At 39.0% G+C, this 17149-nt stretch overlaps 1 long non-coding RNA gene across 1 annotated transcript; it reads left to right on the forward strand.

The window, feature by feature from the left end:
• Positions 1-2594: 2594 nt before the first annotated feature.
• On the forward strand, positions 2595-16601 carry LOC140624156 (uncharacterized). Its single transcript, XR_012023680.1, has 3 exons — positions 2595-3650; positions 4833-4917; positions 16320-16601. It is a non-coding gene; the product is annotated as an uncharacterized lncRNA (long non-coding RNA).
• The last annotated feature ends 548 nt before the right edge of the window (positions 16602-17149 follow it).

Consider the following 17149-nt stretch of genomic DNA (forward strand, 5'->3'; position numbering starts at 1 on the left):
ATGAGATTTTAGAGCATTTCAAACATTCTCGTCAGTGACTGACTACTCATTGAGTTGAAGACCCTCACTGAACAATTTGTCACTGATGTCCTATTATAGTGGTTGATCGACAAGCTTTATGTTGAACCCTGTACCTTCACATCATGGTGCCAGGTGAATTAGCATAGTGGGCAGTAGGAGTATCCCTGGAAACAATTCCTACACTGGCAATAACTCAACCATACACAAAACCTCCTTAATGTGTGAACCTCCTTGATATATCCCACTTAATTCAAACTGAATGTGTCCTCAATTTAGCTCTGACTTAGCCTGATTCCCCAACTATCCATGCCATTCCAACACACTCACCTGTCATGACGGTGGAAAGTTCAGAGGGGCAAGAACAATGATATTTATTAATTGCCATTAAAATATCTCAATTGTGCAAATTTTACAAAAATATATGACTTTGTGAACGAACACATGTCCAGGATTTCTCCCAAGGCCTTGGAGGGATCCATATAAGTGAGGAGGTTAAAGTGTAGGTTTCATCAGCATCAGGGTAAATTTGCCTCTGAGGTTCACACCCTTTCAAAACCAGGTGTCTCTGAGTTGGATCTTCAATCTGCATCAACTTGAACAGTTGCATCTATCTTGATAGTTGCATCTATCCTACAGAGACCAAGAGTATGGCAATGTGTCAGCAAAACAGTACATTTCACAGCTTTCCTTACAGCTTGGGGTGGCCACGTGAGACAAGTTCTAGTCAAGGAGACATTAGCGAAAAGTCACTGAATAGAGATTTCTGAAAAATCTCTTCCAGGTTTTAGCTAGCACATACCTTTTGCCCTTTGTCACTTTCTTCCTGCTTGGAATTCAGGTGCAATGCCAGAGGTGGAGCAGCGGTCTTGTGACCACAAAATAACATGAGTGCCAAACACCATGTGCTAAGATAGAGATGCAGAAAGATAGAAAGGCAGGCTTCTGGACTGATGTCACTGTTTACCCTCACACTCCTCATTACATGAAAAAAAATTATTATGTTTTTCTGTTATTTGCTGCTGCATACAATTGCAAATTGAAACACTTCCTATAATAGTGATTTTGAATTAAGGATCCGGGAGATAAAATTTCTTTTGCAATCCTCTGTAGAACTTTGAACATTTAAAAAATTTGTTAGCCTATGCAATAAATAATGCACATTGTTTTCACAAGTCTTTCCCATATTTCTCATTGACATTTTAAAATCAAGAAATAGGAGCCCCGGTGGCTCAGTGGTTTAGCGCCGCCTTCAGCCCAGGGTGTGATCCTGGAGACCAAGGATCGAGTCCCATGTCAGGCTCCCTGCATGGAGCCTGCTTCTCCCTCTGCCTGTGTCTTTGCCTCTGTGTGTGTGTGTGTGTGTGTGTGTGTGTCTCATGAATAAATAAATAAAATCTTAAAAAATAAAATAAAATCAGGAAATATTTGAAGTCTTAAAACTATGGTACTGTCAATGTTTGAATTGATTTTTCAATTTTATTTAAATTCTTTTGCTTTAGTCTGGTTGCATAGAAATTTCACTTAGGATGTGAAATTTCACTTAGGTTGGTCCATAGTTGACTTATATATTTCATATATCTTTATTTTGTCCTTTTATAAAATGGAAATAATTACTGGTTCTTATAAACACAAATGATGTAAATGAGTTGTCATTTCTCTGTATACCACTGATAGGTATTAAATATTACTCTTATGAGATATTTTGCTCAGTTCCTAATGTGCATATGAGGATCCTGTAAAATAAGAGTTTAAGAGTGTCCAGATTATTGGTTAAGCTAAAAGACTAAATTTTTCAGGGTAACACTTGAGAATTGATCTTATTTTTGCCGAGAGCTTATCAGATATTCTTCACCCAAATCAGACTTGAGGGATCAATAAATTTTATTTGACCTTCATAGCAGGCTTAAGGGCTCTTTATAATTCACCCATATCTGTTTTTATATTTCATGTCATGCATATAGGTTCCTCACCCCTCCCATGACTTTGCAATTCAGTCCAAAGTTTACAATCTGTCACACAGTTGCCCCTCAACATGAAGTTTCCTTTTGCTGTAGAATATGCTACTCTATTCTTTTATTTGTAAACGATTAAGTCTCTACTTACAATAAATTACTTATTAGTCCATTCATTTATTCAACAATTATTTAATGAGGGCCATGATATAATGGATACAGTTCTAGGTCTTGGGAATGCAGTGCAAATTGAGCTGACAAGGATCTTGTTCTTATGAAGTTGACATTCCAGCCAAAGTGGACAATAAACAATACTGTTTTACAACTAGGCAATGGGCCTAGGGAATGGTGGAAACTGGTTTCCTAAAAATCATGATCAGAGTAACCTAAAACCCAGCAGCCCAGAAAATATCTCCCTCTTGACTGAAATGGTCTTGTGCTCCCTTTTTAAAATTTTCTCTTGACCTTCAACTTATGATACTGGCACAAAATGTAAGTGCTTATTAATAGGTTAGAGTCATGAACAAACTTAGGAAGGACTTGTGAACTATTATAGACTTTTAATGAGTATTGAATCATAGAATGTTAAAACTGGAAGGGAATTTAGAGATAATTTGGAAACCATATTATCTAGAATCCACTTGGATTATCAGTTTAAACAATTAGATTTTGGACCCTGATGGGCTGGGTATATTCCAGGTGTATATATTCCAGGCCAAGATATCTTTCCCAGGTGGTGCCAAATTGGGGAGGTTTCTGGAGGTAGATGCCAAAATATGAAGGAGACTCTGAGTGGGTGGATTGATGGAAGAAAATACTAAAGATGGTTTGTTTTTCCTATTTCTATCAGAATTAACTTTACCTGGACCAAAAAAAGAAAAAGAGATATCTGATTTAATGACTTTACTCTCTTACCATTTGCCTTTCATCAATTATATAATACAGAAAAGTAGAAATCAACTATGAATGGTGATTACAAAGTAATCGGATTATTTAAACCCATATAACCTACACATTATGACAAGGTGTTCCTGCCCCCATTACTTTGCAGTTCCAATTCATAGTGCCTTTCAGGGCTGGATTTCTTCTAGCCAATAGGAAATCAAAGATAAATAAAATCAGCTTCTTTATGAGGTCACTGTGGGCATATTAGGCAGGATAATTCTTTGTTGTACTAGGTTATCCTGCTCAGTGTAGGATATTCAGCATCTCTGGCTTCTAGACACTAAATGACAGTAGCGCCTCCCTCTTGTCATTATGACAATCAAAAATTTCCCCAAACACCCCTACAAGGGCTGAAGGGCTGCACTGTCCTCCTGATTGAAAACCACTGGTAATGGGAAAAAAATAAACACATCACTTCCATATCACACAATACGAGGTTGGCTAAATATTTGTGTTCATTGCTATGGGAACACAGAAGAGGGGCACCTAACCAAATCTGGTGGTTCTCACAGGCATTTAAATAAGGGTTATTCCTATCAAAATAATCCAATAATACCATTCTATTCAAAATATTTAAGAAATTCTTTTCTGGATTACTTTTAGAGCCTGAGTCATGTTCTTTTGAATTTGTTCAACGTAGGAAACTTTCTTCCTTTGGAAACATCCCAAAGTTGCTTGTAGCCAAGTCTTGTGAATAAGATGAGTGAACAAGCTGGACAATATTATTTTTAGGTAAAAATAGTTTCACAGAACACAAAATTATGAGCTGACACTTAGTGGCTATTAAATTATGGAAACCACCTAGCCCAGGTTTTAATAAGAGGCACCACTTATTTCATTATTTTTCATACTCTTATTATTATTACAAGATTGTTAGTATTCTGTTAAGCACATGGATACATAAATGAAAGACAATTCCTGCCTTTGAAGAGATCACTATCTAGTGAAGGAGGTAGACAAGTAAACCAACAATTGCAGTTGTAAGTAAATGCTAGAAGAGATGTATTTGTGCTGCTATGGGAGTGCAAGGGAGGAGCACTAGTTCAGTCTAACAGTGAGGAGTGCAGAAAGTCTGCTGAGGGAATTTGATGCTCTGTCTGAGTTTTGAATGTACAGTGCTAATTGGCTTGGAGAAGAAATGGAAGGTATTCTAGGCAGAGGCAGCAACATATCCAAAGATACAAAGGGTTGAAAGTGTGGTGCACTCTGTGAGCTTCAAGTTCTTTGATGTCTGGAGCAAAGGGGCAGGAGATGACACTGTGAGATAGGCAGCATCCTTCATCATACCATTTTTATGCACCTTACCAAGGAATGTGGACTTTGTATTGAAGATGAAGGATGACCATGAAGGACTTAAAGGGTAGAAATCTGATGATACCTTTATTTTAAATCATGCTAGTAATATATGGAAAATAAACTAGAGGGTGAAGCTGGAGAAAGTGGTTAAGATGCGAGGAAAGAGAAAAATGATGAGGTCTTTAAAAAAGAGGTAGGGTTGGAGATTAAAAGGCACCTGTGTGGCTCAGTCAGTTAAGACTCTGACTCTTGATCTCAGTCAGGTCTTGATCTCAGGGTTGTAAGTTCAAGCCTGGCATTGGGCTCCAGCTACGCATGGAGCTTATTTAAAAAAAAAAAAAAAAAAAAAAAAAAGGAAAGGAAGGATTCAAGACATTAAAAAAATTATAAAGTAATGGTAATTAAAACAATATGGTTTTGGGTCAGGAAAAGAGATCCATGCTGACCAGTGTTATCAAAATAAAGAGTTCAGAAACCAACATGTGCATGGGAATTATTTATGCAATAAAGATGGCATTTTAATTTAGTAGGAACAGGAATGGATTCTAATTAATAAGTTCTAATTAATAAGTTACCAAAACCTGGTGCCTTAAACAGTACAAATTCATTATCTTACAGTTCTATAGGTCAAAGGTCTGACACAGATATCAGTGGACGAAAAGTGAAGTGTCAGCAGGACTGCATTTTTTCTGGAAGACTATAGGTAAGCCTCTATTTCCTTGCTTTTCCCAGTTCTAGATGCCACCCTTATTCCTTGGTTCTTGGCCTCCTTTTCCATCTCCAAAGCTAACAGCATTGCATTTCTCTAACCATTCCACAGTCATGTTTCCCTCTGACCACAGCCATGAATAATTCTCTGTTTTTAAGGATTCATGTTATTAGATTGGGCCCACCCAGATAATCCAGGATAATTTTCTCATTTCAAATTCCATAACCTTAATCACCTCTGTAAAATATCATTTGCCAGGTAAGGTAATGTTTATAAGTTTTTGGGGTTAGGGTGTTGACATCTCTTCTGGGCTATTATTCTATCACAAGTGAAAAAAAAAAGACAATTTAGATTCTTACCTCACACCATAAACAAATAATAAATTATTTATGGATTAAAGATCTACCATAAAAACAAACAAAACTACCAAAGTATTAGAAGAAAATATAGGAGGATATCTTTAAACAAGAAGATCTTCCTGGATAGGATGAGAAACCAAGTGGTCATAAATAAATTTATGAGGCAGACTTGACCCCATAAATATTTAAAACATCTGTACAGTGGGGGATTCCTGGGTGGCTCAGCGGTTTAGCGCCTGCCTTCAGCCCAGGGCATGATCCTGGAGCCCCAGGATCGAGTCCCGCATCGGGCTCCCTGCATGGAGCCTGCTTCTCCCTCTGCCTGTGTCTCTGCCTCTCTCTCTCTGTGTCTCTCATGAATAAATAAATAAAATATTTTTAAAAATCTGTGCAATAAAAGTCACTACACAAAGCTACAAAATTAAGAGACAAGCATCAGACTAGGAAAAAAAATACTTGCAACATATACAACAGATAAAGATAATATCCATAGTATGTTAAGATTATTTCCAAAACAAATAAGGAAAATCCCAAGCTGATAGAAAAATGGGTAAAAGATAAAACAGATGATTTAAAGAAGAAATAAAAGTAAACAATAAAGAAGAGGGGGAAGCTAAATTTATTTATTGAAAATAGTATTTAGGAATTTCTATATATGTGCTAAATATTTTTAATTGATTTTATTTATTCATTCATGACAGACATAGAGAGAGAGAGTCAGAGACACAGGCAGAGGGAGAAGCAAGCTCCGTGCAGGGAGCCCGATGTGGGACTAGATCCCAGGATCCAAGATCACGCCCTGAGCCAGCTGAAGGCAGACGCTCAACCACTGAGCCACCCAGGGGTCCCTATGTGCTAAATCTTAAAAAAACAAAACAAAACACATTCAGAATAATGTTTCCTGGGCAGAGAGGTGAGATAGAAAGGAGCATGCTGGGAACTTTAACATTATTGATATTCTATTTCTCAAAATGAGTGGAAATTCATAGACACTCATCTTTATTTTTATTTATATTTTTTAAGATTTTATTTATTTATTCATGAGAGACACAGAGAAAGAGAGAGAGAGGCAGAGGGAGAAACAGACTCCATGCAGGGAGCCCGACGTGGGATTCGATCCTGGGACTCCAGATCACGCCCTGGGCCAAAGGCAGGCGCCAAACCGCTGCGCCACCCAGGGATCCCCTCTTGGAATTTCCTAAGTCATAAGAGCAGGAAAGGTGTCTTGATATTCATTACAAACCCCTTTTAACCACAGGTGATTTGGAAAGCCCTGTAGGATGGGGGCTGGTTGCTGGTGGAGCCAAACCTGTAGTTAGGAGGTTGGAAATTTAGTTTCACCCCTCAGATATCTTTATTTTATTTATTTATTCATGACAGACACATACACACAGAGAGAGAGAGAGGCAGAGACACAGGCAGAGGGAGAAGCAGGCTCCATGCAGGGAGCCTGACGTGGGACTTGATCCCGGGTCTCCAGGATCATACCCTGGTCAAAGGCAGCGCTAAACCACTGGGCCACCAGGGCTGCCCTGGGTATGATTTTATTAATCATGCCTGTGTAATGAAGTCTCCATAAAACTCAAAAGATGGAGTTCAGTTTGTGAACACATAGAGATGAGGGGAGAGTGGCACACCTAGAGATCATGGAAGCTTCTTGACCCTTACCTCATGTCTTGCATATGCATCTCTTCCATCTGGTAGTTATCCTTTTATAATAATCTAATAAACATAAGCAGATGTTCCTCTGAGTTCTATTTGCTGCTCTTGCAAAGTAATCAAACCTGAGGAAGGGGTGGGAACCCTGGTTTATAGCTAGTTGGTCAGAAGTACAGGTAACAACCTGGACTTGCAAGTGGCATCTGAACTGGGGAGAGGCAGTCTTGTCAGAGTGAGCCCTTAACTTGTGGGATCTGATGCTTTCTCCAGGTAGTGTCAGAATTGAGTTAACTGTGTCATGGTGCTAAAAAACACATATTGTCATGTTGTACCCAGTTGTCACGTCTCTCTCATCTCTTTTACTCTGAAAGAGTTCTTCAATCATTCCTTAATTCCATGACCTTGACATTTTTTTAAGACTACAAACCAATAAATTCGTATATCTCTCAATGTAGGTTTATTTGAAGTTTCCTTATAATAAGACAGATCATCCTGGAACATCAGAGTGTTGAAGTTGGATTCTTCTTATTGAATCCCAATGGGTAGCCCACAATTTCAGTTTGTCCCATTTCTGGTGACATTAATTGGATCAGTTGCTTAAGATGGTATCTGAGAGGTCTCTTGACTGAAAAATTACTTCTCCACCCTTTTATTTTATTTTTAAACTTTTTTTTTTTTTGAAGATTTCATTTATTTATTCATGAGAGGCAGAGACACAGGCAGAGGGAGAAGCAGGCTCCATGCAGGGAGCCCAACGTGGGACTCGATCTCGGGTCTCCAGGATCACGCCCTGGACTGAAGGTGGCACTAAACTGCTGAGCCAGCAGGGCTGCCCTCTCCACCCTTTTATAATTAGTATTTGAAAGAGGTACTTTGAGACTGTGTAAGATTTTGTTTCTCGTTCCACTTTCACCCTTTGGTAATAGCATCCATTGATGCCTCTTATCTGAATTATCACTATGCTGATAGCCAAAAAGTGACTTTTTTTTTTCTAATTCCATCATCTCTTCTACATTTATTAGTACAAAGAGTGCAATGTCCCCATAACCCTGTCCCTAGAGATATCCATTACTAACATTAATTTTTGATAGCTTCATGATTTTTTTTCTCCAGATGTTCAGGTATATCAGGGAGAAGCCAATGGTTGGATTGATCCAGAATGAGTTCAGTGAATAACTGTTCAGAAAAATAATGAAGTTAATTGCCTTTCCAAGAGTGGGGCTGAAGTGATGATGGATTGTGAGGTCTGGCTGGACAAGTTAGGAAGTGAAGCCATCAGACCTAGAACATTGAAGTTAACCATGTTGTTACCATGGTGGAGAGCAGTTCTGGAGACATATGACAACTTTAGAGCACTTTGGTTCATGTGTTGGCTCGGTTTTTGACTTTGGATTTCTCAAATGCTCATTAATGCTTCAGGGTTTTTGTATTTACACCTCCTTGCTTAAGCACAAGAAATGATTCATACTAATTGAAGTCAAGAAATAAATCAACATTGCTTTCACTTGCGAGTCTGACAATTTGGGGGTCTTGGTGATATTATAGTTTTACACCACCAACTTTGATGTTTTATTTCCAGCTCATAAAAGAAACACCATATTTTGTTTCAGCTACTCTTTCCCTTAATGAGACAGTAATTCTTCTGGCTTCTGTTGAAAGATCAGAACAAATGGCAGACCTTTACTGTTTTTGTTCACAACACAAACAGAAACTTTCTTGTGCTCAAGGTTTCTTACAGAATGAATTTGTTCCTTGATCTAAATATAACTCCTCAATCATCATTATAAGAGTTAATCATCTCTGAACTTTTCAACGTTTTCATTAGGCCTATAGTTTTATATCTCATGAGGGGCATCTTCTCTAATTTTGGACTTGATGTTAAAGTCAAAAATACCTCCTAGCATTGTTTCTATGTCCACATACTCTTTCTAACATGTCAAGTGACTCATTTGCAGAATTTACATGATTGAAAATTTGGTTTCAAACCTTTGTCTAAATAACAGTCACTCATTTTTAAGCCAATGTAGAACAGCCTTGTGTGCTACTGGAGCAACAAGTTAAAACATGTTGCAATCTTCTCAGCTCCTACAGTTCCTCCTCTGTTTCCAGGAATCATAGGTCTCTCTAGTTTGCAGCACTACTATGTTACTAATCTGTGATTTCAATTATCTATGCTGAAGAAGAAATATATTAATATGGATACAACAGCTAATAATATGTTGGGGATTTTTCTCTTATCAGCTCAATATTTTAATTTCTATGACAAACACCACTTACTAACACACTGGGACCTGGAAGGTGGATGCATTCTCCTGCCTTCTCAGATGACTATTCTTTAATGGCTCCTTAAAAAGTTCCTTATTTATGAATTATGAAATTAATGGATAGAGCAAACACTGTCTGCTTGACTGTCAAACCAAAAACGACTTCATCTTCTTCTCTTCTTCCTTTTGTCATATAAGGAATGGAAGGGGCTAGCTGCTTAAATGTCAGACTCACAGCAACAGAGCCTGGCCATGTTTCAAAGCCTCTGAAAGATGTCTAGAGGACAAGTCGGGGACAGTGGAGGAATCCACACCTTCTTTAACCTTTTCTTACTCTTAGCTAGGATTCCAACTCACGTCTGTCTGATTCTCTTAACTGCTAGATTATGAAAAATTAGGTCTTTGAAATGAGAGCGAGAAAGAAAAAAAATGTCATCCTGTATATTCATTTGGTTTGGGAATAAAAGGGTGCCCTATAATTTAAAACAAGAGACAGGGATGACTCATTACAACTATGAAGGTTATTAAGGAAATGAATAAATCGGTCACACCACTACAACTGTTCTTGTCATCACAGTAGCATTGCCAATTTCCCTATACAGTCAGTAAATGCTATTCCATATCTTCTTATATGGAATGTAAGACCCATTCTGGTATAACAATAAATATTAGAATAGTCTTCAAATCCATCTTTAGATGAGGCTATAAAAAGCTGTAACTAGTGCAGGTGCAAGCTACCTCAGAAACTTGGAAGGAGCCATTCAAATATTACAGCACTGAAAATCCACTGAATTATCCAATGCAATAAAAAGTATATATAAAATTTAATAGTCATCAGTGTAAAAGTCCATAATATTTGAAAATTAAGAGTGTTCTGATAATGTTCAGTTAAATTGATACCCCAAACCAGGAAAGGGGTACAAAGCTTAAACCCACCTTATATTTCTTTAGTTTAATAAGTCTATAAATGTTTAACAAAAAGAATAAAAGCAAGGTACATTACAGCAGCTTGGTTTGAGTCCATTTAGACAAGTAAGATCTTAGGTTTCTTGATAATTTTCCTTATAAAGCTGACTGATTCTTAATCCCTTTCAGCTAATGAATTGCTTAAATATGTCTTGGTTATTTTGTCAGCCTTGGAGTTATCTTTTCACTGTTGTTTTGCCTGTTCTAGAGCTTTTGTTACCACTGTTGTCACAAAGTTTGTCTGCACCCAAGCCTTCTGTTTCTTTTTCAGGGAAAAAGAAAGACAGTCAGGCAGTAGGAAATGGTGAGGGCACACTCCCCTTCAGCTCTTGTCTGTAATCAAAAGCTCCATGACATTCCATACTGAAATTAAGGGGCATAGTCTTTGGAAATGGAAAAAAATAAAAGTCAGTGTGCAGACAATAAAAGTCAGAGCAGTTGAGACCATGGATCCTGGCCTCAAGCAGACCTGGGGTCCTATTCTTGTTTCTTCTTTAATCCCTGTGTGACTTTAGACAAGTTTCCTAAGCCCTCCAAACATCAGCTTTCTCATTTGTAAAATGAGGATTACTGGGGATCCCTGGGTGGCTCAGTGGTTTAGCACCTGTCTTTGACCCAGGGTGTGATCCGCTATATTTGCATCGTTGAGAAGATACAGGTTTTGGACAAAACTTTCTCCAATATCTTTGATACTTCTTTTTCTTTGGTGAACAGTTCTGTTTCTTTTTGGTTTTTTTTTAAGGTTTTATTTATTTATTCATGAGAGAGAGAGAGAGAGAGAGGCAGAGACACAAGCAGAGGGAGAAGCAGGCTTCCGGCAAAGAGCCCAATGTGGGACTTGATCCCAGATCCCGGGATCACTCCCTGAGCCAAAGGCAGACACTCAACCACTGAGCCACCCAGGTGTCCCGACAGTTCAGTTTCAAATTTTATTTTTCTTTCCAGTGACTCCCTCTCCACCCTCAAGACTACAGGGTTCTTCATTCCAAGGGAACTCACAATAGTGTTTGAGGTGCAACCAGGGCTTTGTCCCCTTCGTACCAATGAAACTCTATTTCTTCTATTCCTCCTCCTCCTCTTCATTCTTCTTCTTCTTCTTCTTCTTCTTCTTCTTCTTCTTCTTCTTCTTCTTCTTTTTAAGATTTTTTATTTGTTTATTCATGAAAGAGGCAGAGAGAGAGGTAGAGACATAGGCAGAAGGAGAGGCAGGCTCCCTGCTGGGAGCCTGATGTGGGACTTGATCCAGGAACTTCAGGATCAGACCTGAGCCGAAAGCTGACACTCAACCACTGAGCCACCCAGGTGTCTCTATGGTGCATTTCTTCTATTTATTTGGTAACCAGGATATAATTTTTTGGGTCCAGGTATGTTAACATTTATTCTAATTATTTATATGGTAATTCAGTGCTCCCAGCCCATTATATTACTTATTGAGTGCCTACCACCATATTTCATTGAGTCTAAAACACATTGACTATTGGTAGTGGGTGGGGGAATTGGATGAAGAGGGTCAAAAGGTATAAGCTTTGAGGTATAAAATAAATAAGGGGCGATCCCTGGATGGCTCAGCGGTTTAGCGCCTGCCTTTGGCCCAGGGCGTGATCTGGAGTCCCAGGATCGAATCCTGCGTCGGGCTCCCTGCTTCTCCCTCTGCCTGTGTCTCTGCCTCTCTCTGTGTATCATGAATGAATAAATAAAATCTTTAAAAAATAATAAAATAAAATAAAATAAAATAAAATAAAATAAAATAAAATAGTACCGGAGAGGTGAAATATAACATGATGACCATAGTAACACTGCTGTACATGTATATGAAAGTTGCTAGGGAGAGTAGACCCTAAAAGTTCTCATCTCAAGGTAAAACATTTTTTCTTTTTCCTTCTTCTTTTTTTTTTTCTCTTTTTGGTAAGTATATGAGGTGACAGATGTTAACTAAGCTTATTGTGGTAATCATTTCACAATATATGTAAGTCACTATGTGGTATACCTTAAACTTATACAGTGCTATATGTCAATTACATCTCAATAAAATTGAAAGGAAAAAAGTAAAATACATTGACTATAATGTTCACTTTTATTTTGTATTATACAAAGACAAAAACACTGCTAATTTCACTATGCCATGCCATTAATTGTAAGAGGCATCCCAATTTTAGATATGTTAAAGATAAAAACAGGTGATGGGAAACCAGATATACATAAATAAAAGTTGACCCTCAGGGAGCTTGCATTCTAGGGTGAAAAACACCGACTACTAACACAGAAAAAATACATATATGTAATATAATTTCAGATAGCGAAGAAGACGTCTAGAGAAAAATAAAGCAGGCACCTGGGTAGCTCAGTTGGTTAAGGGTCAATTCTTGGTTTTAGCTCAGGTCCTGATTGGAATCCCTGCTCAGCGGGGAGTCTGCTTTCCCTCTTTCACTCTTTCTGCCTCTTCTCCCCATTCACTCTCTTTCTTTCTCTTTCCCCCTCTCTCTCCTTCAAAAATCAAGAAATGAACCTTTTAAAAATATAAAGAAAAATAAAGCTGGTCAGAGGGAGAACTACAGGTAGAGTGGTTGAGGGGGGTTTCTCTGAAGAGGAGACATTGGTGCATAGACCTGAATGAAGTGAGGAAACAGGCCATGTTAAGTTCTGGTGGAAGAGCTTTCTAGGCAGAGAAAACAAAGTGCAAAGTCCTGAGGTGGGGGGCCCCTAGCTGGCTCAGTCAGTAGAGCATGTGACTCTTGATCTCCAGGCTGTGAGTTTGAGCCCCACAGTGGGGGAGGAGTTTACATTAAAAGAAAAAGGCCCTGAGATGGGAATGTGCCAGCTCTGTTTCAGGAAAAACTTTTAAGAAAGCCAATGTAGTAAAGCAGAGCAAGCAAGGCAGAGAGGATCAGAAGGAAGGCTGGGAAAAAAAAAAAAAAAAAAAAAGAAGGAAGGCTGGGGATGTAGACAGAGGCCAGGTCATTTGTGAACAAAACCTGGATTTTCTTCAAAGCATGAAGATAGGTACTGAAGGTTTTTCTTTTCTCTTTTTTTTTTTTTTTTAAGATTTTATTTGTTTATGAGAGACAGAGAGAGAGAGGCAGAGACATAGAGGCAGAAGGACAAGCAGCCTCCCCATGGGGAGCCCAATGTGGGACTCCATCCTAGGACTCCAGGATCGCAACCTGAGCCGAAAGCAGACACTCAATCACTGAGCCACCCCTGCCCCCTCCTGAAGGGTTTTAAGCAAGAAAATGAGATGATCAATTATATATTTATTCAAGATCTCTCTGGCCACTGTGTGAGAAATGAAGGGGAGAAATCCAGGAGTGGAAGCAAGGACCCAATTACCAGTAAGAGATAATAATAGCCTAGGCTAGGACAATAGCCTTGGAGGAGAGGAAAAATGGTAAACTTTGGAAAATTCTTTTAGTGTACAGCAGATCAGGATCGAATTGTATGGATGTGGAAAGTGAAGAGAGTGTAGAATCAAAAATTATTCCTAGGGTTTTAGAGTGAGCAACTATTAAATAATGGGACCCTTTCTAGAATAAGACTGGGGAAGGAGTGGGTTTGGGGGCAAAAATCAAGAGTTAAAATTAAAAAAAAAAAGAGTTAAAATTTAGATATGCTTGTCATTGGATAGGCCAAGGGAAGCTGCTATGAACCAGTTGGATATTCGAGGTTGAAGCTTAAAGAGAGGTCAGGGCTGGGGCCATATATTTTGGACTAATCTGCATGGAGATGACACTTAACTCCACCCAAGGTGATCCTTAACACTGGCCCCATATTAGAATCACTTGGAGACTTTAAAACCTCTGAAATCCTGGCTCTGCCTGAAGACACTCTAATATAAAAAGGGCCTGGATTTGACATGTTTTAAAAAGTTTCTCCAGTGATTCAAATGTGTAGCCAGACTTGAGAACCAGGACTAAAGGAAATGAGGTAGCTGATGGTAAAAAGAGGAGGGGCAAGACAAGAAGAGAGGGAAGCAAAAAACTAAGCCTTGGTGGGCTCCAGCATTCAGTGGATCATAAGAGGAGGCAGAGAGTCTGGCAACGGACCGATTGAACAAATAAAGCCCTCCAGGTAGGAGGGAAACTCGGATCATGCCCTAGAGGTAAAAAAAAAAATAGACAGAGGTTCATGGTGGAGGGAGTAATCAGCTGAGTCAAATCCTGCTAGAAGAACTAGTAAGATAAGGACTGAGAGTTAACTATTAATTAGGCATGATGATTGTGTTGCAAACAGAACAGGAGATAACAAATGCTCTTCCAGTCTTTCTTCATTGCATATACACATATTAGACAAAATTGGGGGTTGTGAGATGTTTGATAAATCAGAGAATTGAAAAAAAATCATTGAAGATGGTAAAGGTGATAAAATATTACTGAAAGTTTTATTCTAAATCTACTACTCTGCCTCCCCATTTTTTTTAAGATGGTGAATCTATGAATAAGTAGCCACTAAGTTTGGGCACCTGAGAAAAAGCAAAAAACTATCACTCATATTCTATTGTACTAACACAACCACCATTATTTACTCAGTCATTCACTTTCATTTAGTGAATTCCTACTCTGCAGCAGACTCTGTGCTGAGGTCATAGAAATAAACAACACAAATCTTTGCCCTCAAGTAATTCAGGGGCTAGTGGAGGAAGTGGATACGTTAAAAAAAATTACAAAACAAAGCCATAAGTGATGTGATAAAGATTATTATATGCAATACACTGAGGGAGCAGAGAAACTAGGGAAGTTAAACATCGGGTATTAAATTATAATTATGAAGAGTACCTTGGCAAACTAGAAAATTGTTCTTTTTTTTTTAAAAAAGATTTTATTTATTTATTCACGAGAGACACAGAGACAGGCAGAGACACAGGCAGAGAAAGAAGCAGGCTCCCCGTGGGGAGCCTGATATGGGACTCAATCCCAGGACCCTGGGATCATGCCCTGAGCCAAAGACAGATGCTCAACCACTGAGCAACCTGGGCATCCTGAAAATGGCTCATGTTCCAACTTTAGTGACAAAAAGAAGATGGAGGGGATCTCTGGGTGGCTCAGCAGTTTAGCACCCACCTTCAGCCCAGGACGTGATCCTGGAGTCCCGGGATCAAGTCCCACATCAGTCTCCCTGCATGGAGCCTGCTTCTCCCTCTGCCTGTGTCTCTGCCTCTCTCTCTCTCTCTCTCTCATGAATAAATAAAATCTTAAAAAAAAAAAAAAAAAAAACCAAAAAAAAAACCAAGATGGAAAGTTAGGTGTTCCCCATGAGTCCAATCATGTAAAAATGTGATCCCTGAAGACTTCCCAGTCAAGGAAAGGTGTGACCTGAGTCTTAGACAATGGGCCAAGCAAATAAGGTCAGGAAAAGTGGAGGACAAAAGAGAGTTCTGAGGTGGAAAAAGGCAGGGGAGTGAAACACAGAGTATAACCTGTTTGGCCACTGTAATAACTTTGGTGTGACTGGAGTGTGGGCTTCTGATGAACCAGGCATAAAACTGGAAAGACAGGCCAGTAATAACAAGATAAAAAAGATAAAAAGAATCACATAAACTATATTAGAGAGTTTGCACTTTATCCAATCACTTACAAGTAGCCACAGAAGACTTTTAAAGTGGAAAAGCAGGTTCAGAGTTGGTATTACAAATATAATCATAAGCAGCTGGACTGAAAGGGCCTGAAACTGAAGGATGGAACACCAGTTGGAAAGCTTTTGCAGGGCAGCCCAGGTGGCTCAGGGGTTTAGTGCCACCTTCAGCCCGGGGTGTGATCCTAGAGACCCAGGATCAAGTCCCATGTCAGGTTCCCTGCATGGAACCTGCTTCTCCTTCTGTCTGTGTCCCTGCCTCTCTCTGTGTGTCTGTCATGAATAAATAAATAAAATCTTTTAAAAAAAAAGAAAAGAAAAGAAAGAGAGCTTTTGCAATAATCTAGGTGGGTAATAATATAGGCAATGGCAGAAGGATAGATGGATGGATGGATGGATGGATGGATGGATGGATGGGACGAATTCAAAGGCTCTTGAGGAGACCTTGCGGACTTAGGGAATGGTAAAGGATGGGGATGTCGGGTATGAGGAATGAGGGGAAACAAGAATGACTCTCAGATCTCTGGTTTGGATAACTGAATCCCTACCCCTGTTCCTATTCCTGGCCACCTTTCTACCCAAGATAACAAATGTAGGAGGAAGAAATTGAGGGACTCATGGAACATCCAAGAGGACATGTGAAGTGACCAGTTTGAATATCCTGGAGTTCAAGAGAGATGTGCGGGCTGGAGATACAGACTTAAGAGTCATCAATACATAAGTGATTCTTGGAGTTACAGGAATTGATGAGACCAGGCAGGGAAGATGTATGTGTATCATTTGTGTGTTTTCCTTTCTAGTTATTTTCTTCTAATATATCTTTAATTATAATAATCAGGTGTACATAATTTTCCTTTTCCTTTTTTTTTTTTTTTTTTTTTTAATTTTTATTTATTTATGATAGTCACACAAAGAGAGAGAGAGAGGCAGAGACACAGGCAGAGGGAGAAGCAGGCTCCATGCACCGGGAGCCCGACGTGGGATTCGATCCCGGGTCTCCAGGATCGCGCCCTGGGCCAAAGGCAGGCGCTAAACCACTGCGCCACCCAGGGATCCCTCCTTTTCCTTTTTGTATTTGACATTATACCAAAAGCTTTTGTCATGTTTCACAGAGTTTTCAAAGCAGACATACCAGTGGCTGAATAAAAACACATCAAAGGATATGCTATAGTTATAGTTGACTTTAGTTCTGATAAACATTTTTATTCATAGTTTTCCCCCCACTTTTTTTTTTTTTTTCTCCTTAGGACAGATTCTCAGAAATGAGAATATATTTGTCTGTTATATAGGTAATATGTGTTATACATGTATATCCAAATTACATTCCAAACTGGTTGTACCAGTTTTTCCTTTATACAAAACAATGCATAAGAATACAAGTTTAGAGGAGGCTGGCTGGCTCAGTGGGTGGAA

The sequence above is a fragment of the Canis lupus genome, chromosome 34, assembly GCF_048164855.1.
Source record: "Canis lupus baileyi chromosome 34, mCanLup2.hap1, whole genome shotgun sequence".
In the NCBI taxonomy this organism is placed as follows: Eukaryota; Metazoa; Chordata; class Mammalia; order Carnivora; family Canidae; genus Canis; species Canis lupus.